The sequence below is a fragment of the Psammomys obesus genome, unplaced genomic scaffold, assembly GCF_907164565.1.
Source record: "Psammomys obesus unplaced genomic scaffold, mPsaObe1.curated_primary_1811, whole genome shotgun sequence".
NCBI lineage: Eukaryota > Metazoa > Chordata > Mammalia > Rodentia > Muridae > Psammomys > Psammomys obesus.
The window spans coordinates 401,266-404,876 of NW_026596028.1; positions in this window are offsets into that span (position 1 = coordinate 401,266).

A 3,611-nucleotide genomic window follows, 5' to 3' on the forward strand; every position below is an offset into this window, starting at 1 on the left:
TGGGGGATTCTAGGCAGGTGCCCTACCACTGAGCCACACCCCAGCCCACACTCTAGGCAAGCACCCTGCCCACTGAGCTTCATCCCACCCTGGCACAGGCAATGCATGCGTTGTCTCGGAGACTGCGGGGAAAAGAGAAGGTAGAAGAGCCAACATTGCCATCTCCGCTCCTGTGCGGCCAGCACACTCAGGCCCACGCCAGCCCCGGGAAGCCCGTGTGGTCACACAGCAGAGCCAGGGGGCACACAGGGATGACATCACCTGCCCGGTTCACAGGTTCACCGAGGCAGTAAAGCAGGATGTCAGCCGCTGGCCGGCTCCCTCCCGGCAGAGGGCGAGCCTGGGACACACGGGATTTCGGAGAAACTCCCGCCCTGCCCACGGGAAGTTCACCCTGTTGTTCATCGGCCATTAGGATTACAGCTCACTTCAACTGAGTGTGTCTTGATGAAAGGGTGAGGCTGAAAAGCAACCTACCTGTGAGGGCCAGGGGTGGCCAAAGCCACCAAAAAAGACCGAAGGGAATGCTGCTCGGGCGGCTCGGTGGTGAGGAGCACATCACTGGTGCAGAGGGCGAGTCCCGACACACTGTGGCTCACGACACCCCCCTCCAGGGCACTCGGAGGCGCGCACACTCACACGCACAGGAACGCGCGCGGATAAAAATAAACCTTAGAAAAACCCAGCAGCAATGCCAGCCCTGGAGTCTCAGGCCTTTGTCCCCAGTGCTCTGGAGGCAGAGGCAGGCGGATCTCCGTGAGTTCGAGGCCGGCCTGGTCAACGTAGTTCCAGGAGACCAGCAAAACTCCTCAGGCTGATGCACGGCAGGAATCACAGGCCAGCACTGAGGACAAGGTCCCTCTGCGTTGTTTACACGGTTTGTGCTATCTTATTTTCACACTCGCATTATGAAGATGAGGCAATACAGAAAGCCAAAACCCCATCTAACATGCTCCAGCTCACTCAGGAGGGGGCGATGGGATTCAGGACAGGGTATTTAAACAAACAAACAAACAAACAAACAAACAAACTAGACCCAGTGGTGAACACCAGAGTCTCCAGCACTGGGTGGTGGAATCAGTAGGTCTGGGAGTTCAAGGCCACCCTAGGGTACATTGTGAGTTCAAGGCCAGCCTGGGCTACACCAGACTCTTTCTTTAAAAAGAAAAAAAAAAGTGCAAATAATTCTTACATTCTCAGAGACTTGCAAGTGTGAGCAGGGAGGATCTGAGCCCTGTCTGAGCTGTCTCTCCAGAGCCTGTGCTGAGTCTTTTTTTTTAGCTGAATCTTATTGGTGGTGATATCGTGTGTGAAGCAGTTCAGGCCCAGCCAGGCCCCCAACATCTCTGCCTCATTTTCCAGAGCTCAGCTGTCACACACCCGCCCTTCCCCTCACGGTTGTGGCTTCCCTGCTGGGTTACTGCGATCGTGTCTCTGCCAGTTCAACCCACACGATGCCTTTTTTTGTCCCATGGCTCTGCGTGTTCTTGGTCACTGGTTCAGGTGGCTTTGGTCGAGTTTTCCGCTCCCATCACTCTTTACAGGCGTGTAGCGGATCTTGGTGGGAGTATCCGTGCCCGGGGTGTGGGCCTCTGAGGGTGGGTTGGTGTTTGATTCTAGAGAATTTATTCATTTATCGACACACTTAAGTCTTAGGTACATCAAAACCAATTTCTGGGAGGGGGGAAAGCGGAACCCACAATAGAAGAAAAGAGTCATCGCCGAGTGGGCCAGAGTGGAGTCCAGAGAATGCGTTCTCCTAACTGGAAAGTTCCAGGCACTCCGTAATTGACCTTCTGCTGCAGAAGGGCGCATTGAATTTGCAACTCGTGGTTCGTGGTGTGGAGGCCCACGGGCAAGCTAGGAAGTCGTCAGCCTTTGGCTGGGTGCCAGCAGGGGCTGTGTGGCTTCGGACTCTTCAAATACATGCAGCATTTGACGGAGCCAGTGACCGCTCTGATGGGCACTGCTCCTCATGGTTTGCTGTTGTTGCTGCTGTTGTTTTGTCTTTGTATTGGTTTGTTTTTCAAGACAGGGTTTCCCTGTGCAGCCCTGGCTGTCCTGGACTCACTCTGTGGAGCAGGCTGGCCTCGAACTCAGCGATCCTCCTGCCTCTGCCTCCTGAGTGCTGGGATCACAGGCGGGCGCTACCACTGACCTCTGCCCAGTATCTCCACTTTGTAGGCGGGTTCTCTCCCTGAACCTGAACCCAGCAAGACCAGCAAGTTCAGGGAGCCGCCTTCTCCGCCTCCCCTCTCAGGCACGCCTCGGCCAGCTTCCACCCAGGCTGGGTCCAAGCCTAGGACAGCAGCACTGGGGGAGCCCCATGTCACCAGAGCCGGCCCTGAACCGTCGGCCTTGCTGGCTCCGCCCCCCGAGAGCTGCAACTGTGGCTACTGTGCCTGGCTGGGCGTTCCTTCTGTTCGGCATTTGCTGCCGGTGGGCGGTAGCTCACACCTCCCAGCACTGGGGAGGCAGAGGCAGGCGGCTCCCTGAGCTTGAGGCCAGTCCACGACAGGGGCTGCACCCGAAAGCCATGGTAAAGAATGGAAGAACTTCCTTGTTTCTTTGTTCTAGACTCTCACTGTAGCCCAGGCTGCCCTCCAGCTCACTGTGCGGACGACTGTAGACTCCCTCACCCGTCCACCTTGAAACAACTCACCCAGTTTAATGAGGAGCTGGGTTCAAGGCCAAGGCTTCCCGAACACTAAGGAAAGTCTTCTGCCCGGTTGCACCCGCCGATTTTCAGCTCTTCTCATTTTGTTTGTTTGCTGTTTAGCCCAGGTTGGCCTTGACTGAGCCTCCTGCCTCCATCTCACTGTTTTTCACCACGCCCACTGTCCATGTTTGCACCTCTGTCACTGTGGCAGAACCCTGATCCGGGCTCTCCTCGCTCACTCGCTCTCTCCAGGGCCTGCTCAGCTGGCCTGGGCTCTCTCCCTCCCTCTCCAGGGCCTGCTCAGCTGGCCTGGGCTCTCTCCCCCTCTCACTGGTATATATAGATGACACAGGTGAGAGGGCTGAAGGGTTTGTCTGCATTTCCCTGATGACGCCCAGCAGGAACGGTTCAGGTGTTACGGCTTGAAAGCAAAGGCCTTTGCGTGTTTGGAAGGTGGTTTTCAAGCCGTGTGTCACGCCCCTCTTGGCTCAAACGGCCCTTTCACAGGGGCCACGTATCAGATACCCCGAGTGTCACGTATGTCCATCATGACTCAGAACAGCGGCAAGACAACGGGGGAAGTAAAACACTCTCGTGGTTGGGGTCACGCAGCATGAGGAACTGAGTTAAAGGGTTGCGGCCAGAGGAAGGTCGAGAACCTCTGTGTAGACACCATTTCACTGGGTAACACAACCTGGTCTCCAACTCACTGCGAAGTCAGGCCGCCGACGCCATCAGCTCCTGAGTGCTGGGGTCGCAGACTTGGACGCCACGGCCGGCTCAAGTCTGCACTCTTTAACACCCTGCCCTGGGGTCCCCTAACAGCACAGGGACGGCCGTGTGGGCCTTAGGCTCGAGTGATTCTCCAGCACCAATATAGACAGACAGACAGACAGACAGACAGGTAGATGATAGATAGATAGATAGATAGATAGATAGATAGATAGATAGA